The sequence below is a fragment of the Glycine soja genome, chromosome 6 (assembly GCF_004193775.1).
Source record: "Glycine soja cultivar W05 chromosome 6, ASM419377v2, whole genome shotgun sequence".
In the NCBI taxonomy this organism is placed as follows: domain Eukaryota; kingdom Viridiplantae; phylum Streptophyta; class Magnoliopsida; order Fabales; family Fabaceae; genus Glycine; species Glycine soja.
In genome coordinates this window covers 29,951,678-29,973,209 of record NC_041007.1, presented here as the reverse complement: position 1 = coordinate 29,973,209, position 21,532 = coordinate 29,951,678, and the positions used below count along the sequence as shown (strand labels likewise).

The 21,532-nt window shown below is 40.3% G+C and overlaps 1 non-coding gene and 1 pseudogene across 1 annotated transcript; one reads left to right on the top strand and one right to left on the bottom strand.

Moving 5' to 3' along the window:
* Nucleotides 1-330: 330 nt before the first annotated feature.
* Nucleotides 331-4,396, bottom strand: LOC114417494 (annotated as a pseudogene).
* A 13,795-nt stretch (nucleotides 4,397-18,191) lies between these two features.
* On the top strand, nucleotides 18,192-18,298 carry LOC114417598. Its single transcript, XR_003667857.1, has one exon. It is a non-coding gene; the product is annotated as a small nucleolar RNA R71 (small nucleolar RNA).
* Nucleotides 18,299-21,532: the final 3,234 nt, after the last annotated feature.

Genomic DNA, 21,532 nt, shown 5'->3' with positions numbered 1-21,532 from the left:
CTTGAACTAAACCTAACTAAAGCCCTTTTAGTTGATTAACCCAAAACATATTTTTGGTCAGCCAACTTTACAAGGATTGGGCCATTATTTAGACAAACTAAACACTCTAAAATTGAGACAAAGTGGTGTCATTTAGTCCTCCTCCATTTGGGCCATGATACAACTCACAACCTTGGACTTTTCTCCTTGAAACTTGGGCTTGTATTCAAATAGTATGGACAGCACTTGTTGAAGAGCTTCCTTGGCTTTCCATGCTCTAGCCCTTGTCATAGGTCCTCCAAGTCCTTCAAGTGGATCCTTGCCCTTGCTCTTGAACATGTCCTCATCATTCTCTCCCTCTTGAGAAGGATTTGTCCTCAAATCGGATTCTCCATCTGCATCAAAAAAGAGATAAATCAGAGACATTGAAGGTGGAACTAACATTATACTCACCGGGCAGCTCAACTTTGTAAGCATTGTCATTGATTCTTTCAAGCACTTGAAATGGTCCATCTCCCCTTGGTTGAAGCTTTGATTTCCTTTGTTCTGGAAACCTTTCTTTTCTCATGTGCACCCAAACCCAATCTCCGGGTTCGAAGACAACCTTCTTTCTCCCTTTGTTGGCTTGTTTAGCATAGCTTTTATTTTTCCTCTCAATTTGATCTTTGACTCTCTCATGAAGCTTCTTCACATAGTCCACCTTTGCTTGACCTTCTTTATGCTTAAAAACAGAAACATTAGGCATAGGCAAAAGATCAAGAGGAGTTAGTGGGTTAAAACCATAAACAACTTCAAAAGGAGAACAATTAGTGGTGCTATGAACAGCTCTATTGTAAGCAAATTCAACATGGGGTAAACAAGCTTCCCAAGTTTTTAAGTTCTTCCTCAAAACTGTCCTAAGCAAAGTTCCCAAAGTCCTATTAACAACTTCCGTTTGCCCATCGGTTTGTGGGTGACAAGTGGTTGAAAATAACAATTTAGTGCCCAACTTGCTCCACAAAGTCCTCCAAAAATGGCTTAGGAACTTAGAGTCCCTATCACTAACAATGCTCCTTAGCAAACCATGGAGTCTCACAATCTCCTTGAAAAACAAATCAGCCACATGCGAAGCATCATCAATTTTTTTACATGGAATAAAATGAGCCATTTTAGAAAACCTATCAACAACCACAAAAATGGAATCTCTACCATTGCTTGTTTTTGGCAGCCCCAAAACAAAATCCATGGATAAATCAATCCAAGGATACTCCGGAATTGGCAATGGAGTATACAATCCATGAGGCTTTACCTTAGACTTTGCCTTTTTACATACAATGCAATGTTCACAAAATTTCTGCACATCCTTTTTCATATGAGGCCAATAAAAATGTTCTTGTAATGTTTCTAGAGTCTTTTGGACCCCAAAATGCCCCATTAAACCTCCTTCATGTGCTTCACAAACAAGCAAATTTCTAGTAGAACATTTAGGCACACACAATTTGTTTTCTTTGAAAAGAAAGCCTTCATGTCTAAAGAAACCATTTTCTGAAAATTTTTCACAATTTTTAAAAATTTCTCCAAAAGTTTCATCATTTTCATACATGCTTTTCAAACATTCAAGACCAATCAATTTTGTTTCAAGCATAGAAAGTAATGCATGACGCCGAGAAAGAGCATCGGCTACAATATTACCTTTTCCCTTTTTATGTTTGATAACATAAGGAAATTGCTCTAGGAATTCCACCCACTTCGCATGCCTTTTGTTAAGCTTGCCTTGCCCCTTGATATATTTGAGGGACTCATGGTCACTATGAATGACAAATTCCTTGGGATAAAGGTAGTGTTGCCATGTTTTCAAAGCCCGTACTAAGGCATACAACTCCTTATCATAAGTTGAATAGTTAAGGGTAGGACCACTTAACTTTTCACTAAAATAAGCAATTGGATGGCCTTCTTGCATCAACACAGCCCCAATCCCAACATTTGAAGCATCACACTCAATTTCAAAAGATTTTTGAAAGTTTGGCAACGCAAGTATGGGGGCATTAGTTAGCTTTTGCTTAAGAACATTGAAAGCTTCTTCTTGTTTCTCTCCCCATTTGAAACCAACATTTTTCTTGAGCACTTCATTGAGAGGTGCTGCCAATGTGCTAAAATCCTTCACAAATCGTCTATAAAAACTTGCTAAGCCATGAAAACTCCTCACCTCGGTCACAGACTTAGGTGTAGGCCATTCTTGAATAGCCCTAACCTTCTCCATATCCACTTGCACTCCTTTTGAACTCACAACAAAACCAAGAAACACAACATGATTAGTACAAAAGATGCATTTGTCAAGATTGGCATACAATTGTTCTTCTTTAAGCACAGTCAAGACAGATTTTAAATGATCAATATGCAAATCAAGTGAAGTGCTATAGATAAGAATATCATCAAAGTACACCACAACGAACTTTCCTATGAACTCTCTCAAGATATGGTTCATTAATCTCATGAAAGTGCTAGGAGCGTTAGTTAGGCCAAAAGGCATAACCAACCATTCATACAAACCATATTTTGTTTTAAAAGCAGTTTTCCATTCATCCCCTTCTCTAATCCTAATTTGATTGTATCCACTTTTTAAATCGATTTTAGAGAAGTAACATGCACCATGCAATTCATCAAGCAAATCATCAAGCCTGGGTATAGGATGCCTATATTTAATGGTGATGTTATTAAGGGCTCTACAATCGGAACACATGCGCCATGTCCCATCCTTTTTAGGGACCAAAATCACTGGGACAGCACAAGGACTCATACTATCTCTTACCCAACATTTGCTAATGAGTTCATCCACTTGTCTTTGAATCTCTTTGGTTTCTTGTGGATTACTTCTATAGGCTGGCCTACTGGGCAAAGAAGCTCCCGGAATGAGATCAATTTGATGCTCAATTCCCCTCAAAGGTGGTAGTCCATTTGGCACATTTGGTGGAAACATGTCTTGAAAATCCTGCAAAAGAGTTTTAACACTAGAAGGCACTTCAAAATCATCAAAAGTGTTAGTGGTCAAAATCTGATTTTTGCAAAACAAGATATATAGTGACTGTTTAGCACGAAACAACCTCTTGACCTCACTTTTTGTGGCTAAATAGCTCTCCCTCACTTCAAGTGTTTCACTCTTCTTTTGTTCACTCTTTTTCCTCTCAAGTGTTTCCCTCTTTTTCTCACTCTCAAGTGTTTTGCTCACTTTTTCTTTTTCTCTTTTCTCTTGAAGAAGTTTTTCTCTCATTTTCTTTTGATCCTCACACACTTCTTGTGGAGTCAATGGCTTGAGCACAATCTTTTTGTCTTGGTGCATGAAAGAGATCTTGTTGGTGTAACCGTCATGATTGGCTCTTTTATCAAATTGCCATGGTCTCCCCAAAAGTAAGTGACTGGCCTCCATAGGAACAACATCACAAAGTACCTTATCATTGTATTTCCCAATGGAAACGTCCACTTCAGCTTGCTGCCTCACTTGCACCTCCCCATCCTTACTAAGCCATTGAAGTTTGTATGGCCTAGGATGTGGTTTAGTAGCTAAATTTAGCTTTGACACTAATCTAGCACTAGCCACATTGGTGCAACTACCTCCATCAATGATCACCATGCACACCTCGCCATTGATTAAACATCTAGTGTGAAAGATGTTTTCTCTTTGGCTCTCCTCCTCATGCTTCAATTGACCACCAAGTAACCGCCTAATCATCAACAAATCTCCCTCCGGAGTCTCCTCTTCCTCTACGTACTCACTCTCCTCTTCCTCTTCAACATCGGATTCACTTATATATTCTCCATCTCTAAGAACCATGGACCTTTTGTTAGGGCACTCATAAGCATAGTGTCCTAGGCCTTGGCACTCGAAACACTTCACATCTCTACTCCTTTTAGAGGGTTCCTCTTGGGACTTTGAGCGAGTTTTTGATGGGATAGGTGTGGAACTACTAGAAGTAGCAGCCCCATCTTTCTTACCTTTGTCTTTCCAACTAGAAGAACCAAAGTTGGTAAAACTCCTCTTAGCCACTCCCTTCCTTTTTAATTGTTGCTCCACTTGGATTGCTTTGTGAAGCAAATCATCCATTTCAACAAACTCCTACAGCTCAACAATATCACGGATATCATTAGTCAAACCATTAAGAAATCGAGCCATAGTTACCTCCTCATCTTCTTCAATATTTGCTTGAATCATGAGCACATCCATTTCCTTGAAATACTCCTCAACCCCCTTGTTGCCTTGGGTTAGTTTTTGGAGCTTGAATTTCAAGTCCCTTGAGTAACTAGCCGGCACATACCGCTTCCTCATGATCTTTTTCATCTCCGTCCATGTATCAACCATTGGCTCTTCATTTCTTGCTCTCTCTTTTTGTAGCTTGTTCCACCACACAAGAGCATAGTCGGAAAACTCCGTGGCAGCAAGCTTCACCTTCTGGTCCTCCTCATAGTTGTTGCATGAGAAAACATGCTCTATTTTCATCTCCCACTCCAAGTAGGCCTCCGGATCATTCTTTCCTTTAAATGGAGGAATGTTGAGTTTAATACCATCAATTCGGTTTTGTCTAGGAACACCATCATTCCATCTTCTCCTCCTTTCTTCTTCATTATGATCTCTATTCTCCATTTGATCTAACCTCTCATGGAGCGCATCATCTCGTTGTTTCATTAACCTCTCCAAATGTTGCATCAAAGCTTGCATTTGGAATTGCGAAAGCCCCACTCCATCATTAGGATTAGTACCTGACATCTCAAACAAACAAATCAAACGTAACAAGACAATTATAGTTGTTGTTTGAATACCTCACCCACTCAAGTGTATCACACAATTATGGCTTTTCTCTAATGAAACACTCTTGCCTTTTACCACTCTAATTCCCCTTGAGTTCTTAGGCAATTCAAGAGATTATGGCCACAACAAAGAACAATTCAACAATTCCCCTTAAGATTTTGGCTGTATCAAAGGACTTTCACAACCTTTGTGTGTTGCCTTCGCAGGAAAGAGCGATTCTTTCCTTCCTATCATCATCACCCTTGTTCTTTCAAACCACAATTCCAGAAAATCCACCTCTGCCCAGAATTATCTTGTGGCAATAACTCCCATTTTACGCACTCAAATTAAGTGATTCTTGAGCCTAAATTGAATTTCAAAACGAGACCTTTCACCTCGTTTTGGAATCACCTCATTTGGAGCCCTGTAGCTTCAGTTATTACCATTTCTATATTTCTGTCCAGCCACCACTTAACCTACGTTTTACCATCCCATTCATCCATTTTATGCCAAGAACCACCTTATTAAGACCCACGAAATTAGCCACCTTATTTTCCATCATTTCCTTAATCAATTTCCGCATTTTCCATCAAGGTTTAATCCTAGACGATCCTAAGTCAGCCCTTGTGCCATGTGGGTTCATATCAACAGCCCGACGAGGTCCGCGAAGATCATCAATAGTATGCCCAAGGGGATGTCGAGTTCTACCCCCCGATCCCCGTCAAGGGGCCGACACCCAACACATTGCCTCAACCCAACCTCACAGCACAACCAATATTCTTGTCCACAGAAGGACCACCCCCAGCGGCCGAAGAAAGAAGGAAACTCGATCTCCTCAAGGAGAGATTGAGGGTTGTTGAAGGCTTTGGCGACCATCCGTTCACAGACATGATGGATCTTTGCTTGGTACCGGATGTCATCATCCCCACAAAATTCAAAGTGCCTGATTCTGACAAGTATAAAGGGACGACTTGTCCTCAGCACCATCTCAAGATGTATTGTCGCAAGATGGGGGCATACTCTAGGGATGAAAAGTTGTTAATAAACTTTTTCCAAGATAGCTTGGCTGGAGCCACGATTGTTCAGTACACTAATCTGGAAGCTTCCCAAATCCGTACTTGGAAGGACCTGATTACTGCTTTCCTAAGGCAATATCAGTATAATTCCGATATGGCTCCCGATCGCACTCAGCTACAGAATATGTTTAAGAAGGAAGGTGAGACCTTTAAAGAATACGCACAGTGGTGGAGAGACCTGGCGGCAAAAGTGGCCCCTCCCATTGTCGAAAGGGAGATGATTACCATGATGGTAGACACCTTGCCAGTGTTTTACTATGAGAAGTTGGTAGGCTACATGCCTACCAACTTCGTGGACTTGGTATTCGTCGGGGAAAGAATTGAAGTAGGGTTGAAAAGAGGGAAGTTCGATTACGTTTCCTCCACAAGTACCAATGCTATAAGAGTCGGAGCAACTGGGGCAAAAAGGAAGGAAGGAGATAGCCATGCCGTTACTTCGGCGCCCGCATGGGTCAAGCCCCTGCAGACCTCTCATGGTACGCATCAGTACGCGCAACATCATCCAAACTTTTCAGCTCGCGCTGGGAACTCCTCCAATTCAGCACCTGCACAGCCTAAGGCACTCGCCCCCATCCAGAGCGAGGCCCCCCAAGCTCTGGCTCCAACCACGACTCGCCCGGCCGGCAATTCCCACTTTGGCGCCGGTTCCAACGCGATGAGGAACTTTCCCCCGAGGCCAATTCCAGAATTCACCCCACTCCCAATGACGTACGAAGACCTCTTGCCATCCCTCATCGCCAACCAAATGGTCGTGATAACACCCGGGAAGATCTACCAACCCCCTTTCCCAAAGTGGTATGATCCTAACGCAACTTGCACGTACCATGGGAATATCCTAGGTCGTTCCATCGAAAAATGCCTGGCCCTTAAATACAAGGTCCAACATTTGATAGACGTCGGATGGCTGACATTTCAAGAGGATCGGCCCAACATGAAAACCAACCCGCTCGCCAATCATGGAGGGGGAGCGGTTAATGCCATTGAGTCAGATAGGCCATGCAGGTCTAAGCCTTTAAAGGATGTGGCAACCCCTAGGAGGTTTATCTTTGAGGCCCTAAAAAAGGGAGGTGTAATTCCCCACGGTGGGCGTGAAGAGGATTTTTGTTTGTTGCATCCCGACGAGCTACATAACATGGAAACATGTTTAGCAGTGAAGGAATTGTTGCAACGAATGATAGATCAAGGCCGACTGGAAGTCAGGGATGAGGGGAGGGAAGAGCAGCATATATGTATGCAGTCCGCGGATGAGAGAAGTTTTGGAAGGCCTAAACCGTTGGTGTTATACTTCACCAAGGACGCAGCTTCACAAAAGCCCCGATACCCCTCGCCAGCTAAACCTGTTCCTTTCCCATACCAAAATAGCCACACAGTCCCGTAGAGGTATGCACCTCCGAGTGAAAGGAAAGAAGAAGCCACCGACATCAGCTCGTTGTCGGCCAAGGTAACCAATATCACGGGGCTGAGTGGTGTGACCCGCAGCGATCGTGTGTTTGCACCCCTCGACCTGCCGACATAACCCGCAAACGTTAAGGGAAAGGCCAAGATGGTGGAAGAACAAAATGACAAGACGACCCTCACTCCGAACGAGGATATTCTGGAGAAACATGCAATGTTGTACACAAAACATAAAACCAAAAATACAAAATTAACCTAGAAAAACCTAATAAAATTAAACTAGAATACTCAACAAAATTAAAGAAACAATAAGAACAATCTCCCCGCCCCCCCACACACACGCTTAAACAACACATTGTCCTCAATGTAGCACAATCATAAGATCAAGAACAATCAAAACAATCTATAAATTTGGACGTGTGCAATAAAAGTAAAGAAGGAGACAGAAAAAGAAAACTCCCTAAGTCATGGTGGAAGAGAAGTGGGTGAAGTAAGGAGGTCTCCTCCACCACTACATCCACTAAGCAGGGATTTGTGAGGAATGGTTTAAGCCGGTGTCCATTGACCTTGAAGCTCTTATCTGTGGATTCACTTTTGATCTCAACTGTACCATAAGGAAAAACAATAGTCACCACAAAAGGACCAATCCACTTTGACCTCAACTTACCACTCATGAGTCCGAGCCTAGAGTTATATAATAAAACTTTCTGTCCAACCACGAAGTCATTCTTAGCTATCAAGTTGTCATGGAACTTCTTGGTCTTCCCCTTATAGAATTTGGAATTCTCATAGGCTTCTAACCAGATCTCATATAGCTCACTTAGTTGCAACTTCCTTTCCTCTCCAGCCTGATCAATAGAGAACTTGCAGGTCTTTACAACCCAGTAGGCTTTGTGCTCTATCTCTACAGTGATGCAATCCTCCCTAGGAAGGGACTAGTCACTAGAGCCATGAGAAAGAGACTCCATGAGGATTGGGCTAGAGCTACTGAAGAAGGCCCTATGGTTCTCATGAACCTCAGGGTAGATTTCTGAGCCCATGGGCCAAGGTTGGGTCCAATTATCTTTGTACATATTAGACTAGGATGCCATTATATTTGGTCCTTGTATTAGGGCTCCATAATATAGGTAGGGTACCCTAGAAATATAGGATTTTTCAGCCCTTGTATTTTAGGGCACCTAGACTAGTTTTTGTATTATGAGCATTTTTGTAATTTCACATGCACTAGGTGAATATTTGATGTGTGTGATTAGAAATAAGTTTAATTGAATTGGTAGAAGCCCAATCCAATTTTAGAGGGGGAGGTGAGCATTTACTTACTACACTCCATTGCCACATCATATAGTCACACTTTGTGCTTGTCCTTCATGCTTTACATGCCTCATGACACCTAAGCACACTTAGTGGAGAATCTTGAAATTGATCTTGGATTAGTTGGCTGAACTATAAATAAAATTCACTAATCATAATTAGTGAAATTTTGGCTCCAAAGTTTGGCTCCACAAATTCAACTTCAAATTCAAGTGAAATTTGAATTGAAATTCAAATTTCCCTCCAATTTTGTGTGACACTTAGGCTATAGATAGAGGTCATGTGTGTGCATTTTTTTCAACTTTAATCATTTGAAAATTAAACTTGAGATTTCAGAGCTCTTTTAGAGCACAAAATTTCGTGCTCTTCTCTTCCTCTCCCTTCATTCATCTCCTTCTTCCTCCAAGCTCTTATCCATGGCCTCCTATGGTGGTGAGCTTCTTCTAGACTCATCTTCTCCTTGAAGTGGCATCTCCTCTCTTTCTTCCTTCTCCATTCCGCTGCCATTCATCTTCCAAGAAGCAAAGGAATCCATTGATGAAGAAGATCCTAGGCCTACAAGCTCCAATGGAGCTTACATCATGTGGTATCAAGAGCATCTTCATCTAGGTAATGTTCTTTTGCTTCCTCTATCTTTTTGTTCGATGAATTCTCTTTAATTCCTTGCTCTTCATCTTATTCTCCATGTATATCCTCCATTGTCTTGTGGTTTGATGCTGTTTAGAGTAGATTCAAAAAAAAAAATAAACCGATTAAATCTTATATCTACACCTGTTCTTGCATTTCTATGGTTCAAATTTTATAGATCTACTCTTGAATCATGTTTTTGTGTTGATTTTTGGCTCTATCATTTTTCATTCATAATATTCTAGTGCTGAACCTTTAGATCTAAATTTTATTCCAAAATATTGATTAGAAAAAAAGACACAAAAATCTAAGTGTAAATCACTTAATCCATGTTGTCTTAGAGCCATGTTTAGTCATAGTAATTGTCACATTATGTTCTAAGTTTATGTTGAATTTTTATTTTGTTGATTGAATTCTAGATAAATTTGTTCATGTATTCTTGTCATTCTTAGCCTATCTTTTGAATTTTGAGTCTAATTCATACATGTTATTTAGTTCATAACATGTCCTAAATCAATTCCTAGAAGTAGTCTTGTTGTTGAACTCTTTTTTTGTTTTCTAAGTTTCCTACATGATGCCTATGATGAAGTTGAGTTGTGCTGCTAAGTTGTGGCTGGATTTGTGAATCAAAATAAGTCTTAAGCTCTCTTGAATTGTGTTATTCAAGATAATTGAGCATAAGCAAACACAAATTGTAGCTATCCAAGCCTTAAGCAACATAAACACTACTCTTGATTTCTAGGTTGAGATCGCTGGTGCTGGCAGCTTGAACATATGAACTTGTATAAATTACTGGGAATTTGTAACTATGTTTTATGAGCTGAAATTTTTACTGAATTTTCTAGACATCTGGACCAAAATTATGAAAAAAGAACCAAGCGATTTGAATTAAAGGAAAAAATAAGAAAAATCACACAAGTTGGCAAAAAATCAGTGTCCAGGAAAAAAAAGTGAAAGGGAAGTGTGCTTGTTGTTTTGACTTAAAATTTGTTCTATAATTGGTGCCTATTTTATACCAATCCTAGTTCTGAAATTTCAATTGAAAATTATTGTGAAAACAAGTGCCAAAACAAGAGGTTTCTTGAGTCTATTTTTTTTAGTTTTTTTACTCTACTCTAGAGCCATTCTAGGTTTCTCTTTGAGTCCTAGCTTGCTTTTGTGTGCTTTTCATTGCTTTAATTGTTTAATAATCCTTCAAAATTTGTCTTGTTAAAAATCTATTGGTTTAGCTTTCATTTCAAATTTTTTTTTGGTCTTTGGTTATTGCTTGTCTCTTTGTTTCCTTGCTTGTGAGTTGCCATATAAAGAATTGGAAAGGAGGATTGGTGCCATACCTTGAAGAATTTGAGTCAAGAAGCAAGGGGCCAACCACCTTAAGAGCTATTGGACTAAGAAGCACTCCAAATTGAGTGAAACACCAAAGAGAGAATAGCCACCACAATTGAGGACTTTTTTTTTGTAATGTTGTAATTGGCAATTTGCTTTGCTTTCAAATTTTGTAACTAAAAGGCCTTTCAATGGAAGTAAGTTGGGAGCCTCCAATAGGTCACCCTACTTCCATTTGTGTGTAATAATTTTAGGCAATTTTCCCTTAGGATAGTGAGTGTTTTGTTGGGAACCTTAATTGAGGTCATCCAAACACTCTTTGGATCCGCCTAGTTTGCATTTCTTACACTTTAATTTCTTGCTTACTTTCATAGCTTATTTCCCTTACCCTCCATTGTCAAACCCCCTAGATAGCTTGCCTTTTACCAATTAGTTTTTACCTTGTCTTTCACACCTCTTTTAGTGTTTATTTTGGCTAGTTTCAACCATAGTTTCTTTTACCTTTTGTTTTCAAACCCCCAACAAGAAAGAACCATAGCTTAGGAACCAACATGAGTCTTCATTCTTCATCCAGTGTTAATGGTGAGGGTTCTACTCTAAGGACCCCTTGTATAAGATATTAGATGAGTTGAGATCCCTTAAGTTGTGGAAATAAAAACAAGAGAGAAAAGAAAAAGGTAAAAAAAGAGTGGAAGAAATAAGTCAAGATGAAAGAGAGAAAATAAGAGAGGAAGAAAGAAGAAAAATAGTGAAAGAAATGAAAAGAGAAAAACATGCCTCCTATAGTAGTCATGACTCTTGCAAGAGTTTAAGTGAAGAACTTAGCGACTATTATAGAGGGCGCCATAGTTCACATACTAAACATCACTCCCAAAGAAGAGAAAAGGATAGAAGGCCTCAAGAGGTTAACATTAGCTTCCCATATTTCCATGGAAAAGATAATGTTGAGGCCTACTTAGATTGGGAAATGAAGGTTGAACAACTCTTTGCTTGCCATCATATTAGCGAAGAGAGAAAAGTTCCATTGGCTACCCTTAGCTTTCAAGGGTATGCCCTCTATTGGTGGACTTCCCTTGTTAGGGAACGAAGGATTCATGGGGATCCTCTCGTAGAGTATTGGAATGATCTTAAGAGTGCCCTTAGGAAGAGGCACATTCCCTCCTACTATGAAAGGGAGCTTATGGACAAGCTCCAAAGGCTTAGATAAGGGAGTATGAGTGTTGAAGAATATAGACAACAAATGGAACTACTCCTTTTAAGAGCTGGACTTAGGGAGGAGGAAAGAACAAGCATAGCTAGGTTCCTTAGTGGGCTTAATATAGAAGTGAGGGACAAGGTTGAACTCCTTCCATATAGGGACCTAGATGAGCTAGTCCAACTTTGTATAAGAGTGGAGCAACAACTTAAAATAAAGCCTTCTTCAAAATCTTATGCCTCTCATTCTTATCCAAGGAAGGACCAAGCCCATGGAATTTTGGGGGCTGCACCTTCAAAACCCATGGAAGATAAGGGTAAGACCATAGAGAAATACACCCCTAAGACTAGTTCCCAAGAAAGGACTAGCAACATTAAATGCTTTAAATGTCTTGGGAGAGGTCACATTGCCTCTGAATGCCCCACAAAGAAAACCATGATCATGAGGGGTCAAGACATTTATAGTAGTCAAGAAGAGACTACTTCTCGCCCTTCCTCTAGTGGAAGTGAAGATGAAGTAAGGGGTGAAGAGTCTAGTGAAGAAGTCTACCCCCATGAAGAAGGTGACCTCTTAATGGTTAGAAGGCTTCTTGGAGGTCAATCTTGTGATCTATCTCAATCCCAAAGAGAGAACATCTTTCATACAAGATTCAAAATTTTATATAAAACTTGTTCTCTCATTCTGGATAGTGGGTCTTATTGCAATTGTTGTAGCACAAGATTAGTTTCCAAGTTGAACCTCACTATCATTCCCCACCCAAAACCTTATAAACTTCAATGGCTCAATGAGCAAGGGGAAATGATAGTTAACCAACAAGTGAAGGTACCTTTCTCCATTGGGACATATAAGGATGAAGTTAATTGTGATATAGTTCCCATAGAGGCACGACATATTCTTTTAGGAAGGCCATGGCAATTTGATAGGAAGATCATTTACAATGGCCTAACTAATGAGATTACCCTCACCCATCTTGGCACTAAATTTGTGTTGCATCCTCAAACACCTTCATAGGTGGCCAAAGATCAACTAACTATGAAAGATAAGAGAGATGAGGAAGAAAAACTAGAAAAACAAAAGAAAAAGAAGGATAGTAAGGCCTTGTCTTCAAAGGCCAAGGGGAAGGAAAAAAAGGAAAAGGATTCCTCCAAGAAGATTGTTAAGAAGGAAAATCATTTTGCAACAAAAGGTGATATTAAAAGAGCACTCCTTCTTAAACAATCTTTCTACCTTCTCCTATCAAGGGAAACATTCCTTAGCACTGCCTCAATTCCTACATTTGAGACCTTAGCCCCAAAGGTCCAAGAACTTTACATGAATTTGGTGATATATTTCCCAAAGAGATACCCCCTGGGCTACCTCCTTTAAGAGGAATAGAACACCAAATAGATTTAGTCCTAGAAGCAACACTTCATAATAGGCCAGCCTATAGGACTAACCCTCAGGAGACTGAGGAGATAGAGTCTCAGGTTAAAGAATTGTTGGAGAAGGGTTGGGTCCAAGAGAGCCTAAGCCCATGTGTTGTGCCAGTGTTTTTGGTGCCCAAAGAAAAGTTTTATTGGCCCCATATGAAGAAAGATGTCAATAAGCATTGCACTATGTGTGTGGCTTGCTTACAAGCCAAGTCTAGGGTGATGCCTCATGGACTATACACACCCTTACCCATCCCCTTTGCACCTTGGGTACACATTAGTATGGACTTTGTCCTTGGGCTTCCTAGAACCAAAGAGGTGTAGACTCTATCTTTGTGGTGGTGGATAGGTTTAGCAAGATGGCACACTTTATACCATGCCACAAGGTGGACGATGCTTCCCGCATCTCAAAACTCTTTTTCAGGGAAGTTGTGAGACTCCATGGTTTTCCTAGGACCATTGTGTCAGATAGAGATGCTAAGTTCCTTAGCCACTTCTGGAAAACCTTATGGGCTAAGCTAGGAACTAAACTTCTTTTCTCTACTACTTGTCATCCACAAACTGATGGGCAAACAGAGGTAGTGAATAGGTCCTTATCCACCCTTTTAAGGGCTCTTCTGAAAGGCAACCATAAGTCTTGGGATGAGTATCTTCCTCATGTAGAATTTTCCTACAACAGGGGGGTTCATAGAACCACCAAGCAGTCACCTTTTGAGGTTGTCTATGGGTTCAATCCTCTAACACTGTTAGACCTCATTCCCCTCCCACTGGACAATTCTTTTATACATAAAGAAGGGGAATCTAGGTCAGAGTTTGTAAAGAAGTTACATGAGAGGGTTAAGAACCAAATAGAGAACCAAACAAAGGTGTATTCAACTAAAGGCAATAGAGGAAGAAAATAGCTAGTTCTTAATGAGGGTGACTGGGTTTGGCTCCATCTTAGGAAAGATAGATCCCATACTAAAAGGAAATCCAAGCTTAGCCCTAGAGGGGATGGACCTTTTCAGGTTTTGGAGAGGATCAATGACAATGCCTCTAGGTTGGACCTCCCAGAAGAGTATGGAATCAACACCACTTTTAACATTTCTGATTTAATTCCTTTTGCAGCTGGAGCTGATATTGAGGAAGAGGAACTAACAGATTTGAGGTCAAATCCTCTTCAAGGGGAAGGGAATGATGCAATCCTCCCTAGGAAGGGACTAGTCACTAGAACCATGAGCAAAAGGTTCCAAGAGGATTGGGCTAGAGCTGCTGAAGAAGGCCCTAGGGTTCTCATGAACCTCAGGGTAGATTTCTGAGCCCATGGGCCAAGGTTGGGTCCAATTATCTTTGTACATATTAGACTAGGATGTCATTATATTTGGTCCTTGTATTTAGGGATCCATAATATAGGTTGGGTACCATAGAAATATAGGATTTTTCAGCCCTTGTATTTTAGGGCACCTAGACTAGTTTTTGTATTAAGGGCAGTTTTGTAATTTCACATGCACTAGGTGAATATTTGATGTGTGTGGTTAGAAATAAGTTTAATTGAATTGGTAGAAGCCCAATCCAATTAAATTTTAGAGGGGGAGGTGAGCATTTGCTTACTACACTCCATTGCCACATCATATAGTCACACTTTGTGCTTGTCCTTCATGCTTTACATGTCTCATGACACCTAAGCACACTTAGTGGAGAATCTTGAAATTGATCTTAGATTAGTTGGTAGAACCATAAATAAAATTCACTAATCATAATTAGTGAAATTTTGGCTCCAAAGTTTGGCTCCACAAATTCAATTTCAAATTCAAGTGAAATTTGAATTGAAATTCAAATTTGCCTCCAATTTTCTGTGACACTTAGGCTATAAATAGAGGTCATGTGTGTTCATTTTTTTCAACTTAGATCATTTGAAAGTTAAACTTCAGATTTCAGAGCTCTTTTAGAGCACAAAATTTCGTGCTCTTCTCTTCCTCTCCCTTCATTCATCTCTTTCTTCCTCCAAGCTCTTATCCATGGCCTTCTATGGTGGTGAGCTTCTTCTAGACTCATCTTCTCCTTGAAGTGGCATCTCCTCTCTCTCTTCCTTCTCCATTCCGCTGCCATTCATCTTCCAAGAAGCAAAGGAATACATTGATGAAGAAGATCCTAGGCTTGCAAGCTCCAATGGAGCTTACATCATACAGGAAGATGACATGCCTTGCCAAAGACAACCCGATAAGGAGACATTCCTATTGGTGCTTTGTAGGCAGTCCTATACGCCCAAAGAGCATCATCTACCCTGGTGCTCCAATCCTTTTTGTTCGACTGCACAATCTTCTCCAAGATCCTTTTTATCTCCCTGTTTGAAATCTCAGTCTGCCCATTAGTTTGGGGGTGGTATGGTATGGAAATTTTGTGCACGACCCCATACTTTTTGAGCAAGGCATACATGGATCTGTTACAAAAATGGGTGCCTTGATCACTAACGATGGCTCTAGGGACTCCAAACCTGCAAAATAGATTAGATCTAACAAAATCCACAATGACCTTAGCATCGTTAGTTCTAGTGGGTTTGGCTTCCATCTATTTTGAAACATAATCAACAGCAAGGAGAATATAAACAAAACCAAAAAAGACAGGGAAAGGCCCCATAAAATCTATACCCTAAACATCAAACACCTCACAGAATAACATGGGTTGTTGAGGCATTTGCCGTCTCCATGAAGTTGAGCCGCCTGCTCTCTGACAAGGCTCACAAGTACTACAGATTCTCCACGCATCCCTGAAGATGGTGGGCTAATAGAAATAGCAGTCAAGCACCTTGCGAGCTATCCTTTGTATGCCAAGATGGCCACCTGGTGCGGAAGAATGACAGAATTGCAGGACCGAGTCAATCTCGTGGTCTGGAATGCATCTCCTAATAACCTGGTCACTACACAACTTTCACAAATAAGGGTCATCCCAAATATAATGCTTAGCATCGCTCTTAATTTTATCATTTTGAGCTTTAGATGCTAAGGGAGGAAAAACATAAGCAACCAAATAATTCACAATATTAGCAAACTAGGGAGTGGGGAAGGAATCAGAAATACTATACAGAATGTACAAATGGTCATCCGGAAAATCATCCCGAATGGGTGAGTCCTCAGACACACACTCAATCCTACTCAGATGGTCAGCCACGAGGTTCTGTTCACCGCTCCGATCACGGATCTCCAAATCAAACTCTTGGAGCCAAAGCATCCACCTGATCAATCTAGGCTTTGATTCAGCCTTATTCAATAGTTACTTTAGAGCTGCATGGTCAGTATAAACAATAACACGAGTACCAAGCAAATATGAACGAAATTTTTCAAGAGCAAAAACTATCGCTAATAGCTCCTTCTCTATGGTAGTGTAATTTTATTGAGCAACATCCAAAGTTCTAGAAGCGTAGTAGATCACCCGAGGCAGTTTATCAATCTTTTGAGCAAGGACAGCCCCCAATGCGTAATCGGATGCATCACACATTAGCTCAAATGGGGCCGTCCAATCAGGTGCCTGAATGATAGGGGTGGTAGTCACTGCACGCTTGAGGCAATCAAAAGCCTCTTTGCATTGGTCATCAAAATCAAACTCCACCTCTTTTTACAGCAGATTGGATAGTGGAAGGGCCACTTTGCTAAAATCCTTGATAAAGCGCCTATAAAACCCTGCATGACCAAGAAAAGAACGAACCTGTCGCATGCAAGAAGGGTAAGGCAATTATGAAATAACATCTATTTTTGCAGGGTCTACCTCTATGCCCCTACTGGAAATGATATGCCCTAAAACTATACCTTGTTCTACCATGAAGTGACATTTTTTAAAATTCAGCACAAGGTTAGTTTCAATGCATCTATTAAGAACTCTATCCAGACTATCCAAACATGCATCAAAAGAGGATCCATAAATAGTAAAATATCCATAAACACCTCTATGCAAGTCTCTAAAAAATCACTGAAAATGTTAAGCATACACCGCTGGAAGGCACCAGGGGCGTTGCATAGGCCAAAGGGCATCCTTCTATAGGCAAAAGTGCCAAAGGGACAGGTGAATGTGGTCTTTTCTTGATCCTCAGGAGCAATATGAATTTGTAAATAACCAGAAAAACCATCAAGAAAACAGTAATGAGACTTACCTGCCAAGCGCTCAAGCATTTGATCAATGAAAGGCAGGGGAAAATGATCTTTTATGGTTACCTGATTCAACCTCCTATAATCAATGCAGACTCGCCAGCTGTTCTGCACTCTTGTGGGGATAAGCTCATCCTTTTCATTCATGATCGCTGTGAGGCCTGTCTTTTTAGGAACCACTAGGACTAGACTCACCCACTGGCTGTCAGAATTTTGGGATTGAGCTTGGTTCAACTGAGTAGCCATCTGCCCCATCTGATTGGTCAGACTCTGAATGGAGGCTCTTGTCTCTTGCTGAAATTGCATATTCTGGATGGTCATTTGCCTAACTAACTCTTCTAAGAAAGGTTGAGGAGGAGCCTCAGTTACTTGTTTTCTTTGTTGTGAATGCTATTGTTGCTGCTGCTATATTGGAGGAGGAACATATGGCTTGCTTGGACCAGCAACATTCTGAAAAGGAGGGACAGGCTATTGTTGTTGTGGAGGACTTGTCCATCTCAGATTTGGATGATTCCTCCAACCTGGATTGTATCTATTCCTCCAATCTATTGTTGGTTTTGTTGCTGAGGAGGTCTATTATAAATGTTTGCAGCATAAGCTTCAGGTTGTTCATTGACTCCATATTGCTGTAAAGAAGAACAGAGATCTGTATGGTGATCTGCAGAAGAACATAGACCACAGACTCTTACAACAGGTGTAGATTTCTGATTCATGGCAAGTTGAGTTACTATGTTGACCAAGCCATCAAGTTTTCCTTCAAGCTTTTTATTTTCAGTAGATGAAGATGAATCCATGGCCACCTCATGGACTCCTCTAAGAACAATAACATCATTTCTTACACTGAATTGTTGGGAGTTGGAAGCCATCTTCTCAATCAAATTCCTAGCTTCAGCAGGGGTCATATCACCAAGAGCTCCACCACTGGCAGCATCAATCATACTCCTCTCCATGTTGCTAAGACCCTCATAGAAATATTGAAGAAGGAGTTGCTCAGAAATCTGGTGGTGAGGACAGCATGCACACAATTTCTTGAATCTTTCCCAGTACTCATACAGGCTTTCTCCACTAAGTTGATTGATACCTGAAATGTCTTTTCTGATGGCAGTGGTCCTAGATGCAGGGAAGAATTTCTCCAAGAACACCCTCTTAAGGTCATCCCAGCTGAAAATGGACCTGGGAGCAAGGTAGTATAGCCAATCTTTTGCCACTCCCTCCAGAGAATGAGAAAAAGCCTTTAGAAATATATGATCTTCTTGGACATCAGGGGGCTTCATGGTGGAACAAACAATATGGAACTCCTTAAGATGCTAATGAGGATCTTCACCTGTAAGACCATGAAACTTGGGCAGCAAATGTATTAGTCCAGTCTTGAGAACATATGGAACACCCTCATCAAGATATTGAATGCACAAGCTTTCATAAGTGAAATCAGGTGTAGCCATCTCCCGAAGAGTCCTCTCACAAGGTGGAGGTTGAGCCATGTTCTCAGTATGAAAGTTAGTAGTGGAATGTTCAAAATCAGAATATTGAGAATCACCCTCAACAGAATGCTTAGAATGCTAAAAAATGCAAAGAATGACCAGGATGCACACTATGCCTAACTAATCAATGAAATGTTCTATCTATTTCAGGATCAAAGGGTTGTAAATCACCTGGATTGCCCCTAGTCATCCACTATATGCAGCAAATAATGTGTTTCTCAACAATCACCTAATAAGGAGGTAAAACTATAGCTATACTCAAACGATATCAAAACGAGCTAAAATTTTGTGAGGAACACCCTAAAATCATGAAAAGATAGCACAAATAATTTCAAACAAAAATTCAAAGTCTAACTATGAAAACTACCTAAGCAAAGTTTAGAAAAATAGGACAATAATACTTGAAAAATAAAAAAAATAAAAAAAACATAGTAAACGGCTGACTTTTGGAGCCTGGGAGACCCCAACTGGCTAAAGCGGGTTGCCAAAGTATAGGAAATTTTTTTCTACCCCAAATGCATATATAATAATAGTCGTTCTGATACCCAGAGCAAAAGTTATGGTCGTTTTAAGTTTTGCTAAAAACAAGTTCCCAAAATTTTTGTCTCTCTCAAATACTGCCACACCAAGTGCTCTAGGTATTTTTCACACAAAATATTGATCAAAAGAAGCTACCACACAAAAAATCAGCCAAAAATAACAACTTTAACTATCAAAACAAAAATCGCTAAATAAATTCAGCAGTGTTCACAGCAAATCAGCCGCTGAATCAGTCGCTAATCACTGCTCAGCACTGTTCACAGCAAATCAGCCGCTGAATCAATCGCTAAATAGGGAATGCAACTGAAATGCAAAATAGAACGCTACACAAAATAAGATGACTAAACACTATTATGAACCTTTGGCCCACTACTCCTCGGCAACGGTGCCAAATTTGATCGAGGTCGTACCCGAATCAAATAAACATTAAAAATGCAGTATCTAGGAAGTGATCCTAGGTCGTCTCCCAATGAGCAATGGTTAACCAAACGTTCATAACAGATAGTAATAAAATAGTAATGAATTGGGGGGGGGGGTTATTTGTTTTTGTAATTTAAACAGCGAGCAAATTTTTAATTAGAAAATAACAAAATTAAAATATGTTGTTTCCCCTTGATTCACAAGCAAGTCTCTTATCCTAGGTTACGAGAATTTATCCTTTATCAGTTCAACCACTTAATCCAACCCTAAATTAAATTACTAAGTGAAATTTAACATAAGTTTTTCATTATGTGATTAAGCAACACACACACCAATTAATCATGAACGAAACTGATCATTAAGCATGAACGTAAATTAAGCGCAGAGACAATTAATCAAGTACTAAGCATGCATGGATTAATAGCAACAAATACAGAGTAATTGGTGAAGAGGAAAAACTGATTAGAATTCAGTAGTAATAATAAAACCTCAAAGAGAGTCGTGCTTGATCCTCAAGAGAAAACAACGTTGGAGACTTAGCCTTCCATTAATCAGTAGAAAATGAAATTGCAGATTGAAGCAGAAAATGAATTTTATTGCTACGTGCATAGTAAAAACTGGAATTGCTAACCTAAAATTATTCTTTCTCCCTAAACGAAAAAAACTTGGTGCTGTTATATAGGTTCTCAACCCCAAAGCTTACAAATCTGTTTAAGTCCAAGCCCATAAATAAAATAAAATCTGGACAAGACAAGATAAGATTTGATAAAATAAAATCTAGATGAAATAAAATCTAGATAAGATAAGATAATATAAAATCTAGATGAAATAATATCTAGGTGAGATAAAATCTAGATAAGATAAGATTTGGTAGAATAAAATTGTCTGCTCTCTTCAAGTCCAAGATCAATTCTGAATTCAAGCCCAATTGCTTATAATTCTCCTGAAATTAAATTAAAAACACAAAATTAGTCCAGTAGGCCCAAATGATAAAACTGCATAATTAATTTGACAATTAAGGCTAATCATTAATTAAAATGGTGACAAAAAAGGTTAAGAAATAGGAGAAAATGATGACACATCAGTTTGGCACCTTGAAATTAGGAAGGATGACAACGTTGGGTACTAGGAACAACTCTTCTAGGTTAGCAAAGGCATAATCTCTACCTCCTTCAACAGCCCTAAGCTTTTCCTCTAGGTGATCCAATTTCTTCCTTTCCACCACGGCAGGAGGGACTCTTCCCGCCGCAAAATGCAAGGGTTATGGTTTTGGGCAAATTTGAGGGTCCTCCAGAGTGTTTGACAGGAGTACGCCACCAACTGTTTGCCCCTCAGTGGAATATTTGAGGCAAGGATCGAAGTCGGCTAGATTATGGTGGGGTACTTCATGTGTCTCCCCCATGGGTTGAGAGACATGTGCATGATCAGCCTGGGGTTGTTGGCTCTCAATGGGCATGGGTGCAAAGCTGTAGACATTCTCATTGGGAGTATGTGTAACATTGGGTGGCGTATGGTTGGGAGCCAAGCCATATGGTGGGAAGGAATGCTTGTTTTGAACTTGCACAAAATGGGGGCCGCCCATATCTGAAGATGGATGATTTATTTGGTCGAGGCCAGATGGGGGAGTCAGGTCCACCCTAGCAACAACGCTCGCAACGGAAAATGCAGTTGCATTGACCACCATTATCTTCTTCATGTTTATTGTCGCGACGCGGGGCTCACGGGTGCGTCTTCCAATAAAGGAAAATGCGCGGAGTCACCACCAACGTTTATTTGAGGAAAACATCGGAAAAACCAGAAAAAGAGTGGTCTACGAACTTTAAGTGTGAAAGGTTTGGGGGTTGTTTTTACGCACAAGGAAGGTATTAGCACCCCACGCGTCCGTCATATGGGACG